This window comes from Hipposideros armiger, unplaced genomic scaffold (assembly GCF_001890085.2).
Source record: "Hipposideros armiger isolate ML-2016 unplaced genomic scaffold, ASM189008v1 scaffold_33, whole genome shotgun sequence".
NCBI classification, from domain to species: Eukaryota; Metazoa; Chordata; class Mammalia; order Chiroptera; family Hipposideridae; genus Hipposideros; species Hipposideros armiger.
Window position 1 is genome coordinate 3,540,712 of NW_017731383.1, and position 643 is coordinate 3,541,354.

The 643-nt window shown below is 38.6% G+C and overlaps 1 long non-coding RNA gene across 3 annotated transcripts in view; it reads right to left on the reverse strand.

The window, feature by feature from the left end:
- Positions 1-582: 582 nt before the first annotated feature.
- LOC109380130 (uncharacterized) overlaps positions 583-643 on the reverse strand; it is a 21,586-nt gene continuing 21,525 nt past the window's right edge. For all 3 annotated transcript variants that reach the window (XR_002123382.1, XR_002123380.1, XR_002123381.1), the window contains one exon: positions 583-624. This is a non-coding gene — a long non-coding RNA (uncharacterized LOC109380130). The remainder of the gene's footprint in view (positions 625-643) is intronic.

The window sequence follows — 643 nt, forward strand, 5'->3', positions numbered from 1 at the left end:
CTCAGCATCTTTTCATGTGTTTATTGGCCATTTGTATATTTTCTTTCGAGAAATGTCTATTTAATCTTTTGGCTATTTTTGAATGGAGTTGTATGTTTCTTTGTTGTTGAGTTTTAGGAATTCTCTATATATTATGATATGAATTCCTTATCAGATATATGATTTCCAAACATTTTCCCCATTCTGTAGATTACCTTTTCATTCTGTTAATATTGTTTTTGATACACAAATTAAAAAAAAATTCATGAAGTTCAGTTTGTCTGTTTTTTTGTTGTTGTTTGTGCCTTTGGTATCATAGCCAAGAAATCATTGCCAAATCCAACGTTACAAAGGTTTTGCTCGCACATCAATTGAAAGGCTATATTGGCATATCCTGCATAGATTCCCTCAAATTTTTATCTCTAAACCTACCCACTGACTTCTAGATGGGCCACTATTGCGCCCTACCTTTCTGATTTGAGAAGGTGCCTCTTCTTCTTTTTGAGACTGACCCTCAGAGGGCCGGCCGAGTGGCTCAGTTGGTTAACAGCTCGCTCAAGAGTTTGAGCTCTGAGCAACAGCAGTTCAATTCCCGGCCCGAGCTGAGCAGCCGCTGAGCTGCCAACAGGTGGCAGGATGGCTCCGCTTAAAAAAGAAAAAGAAA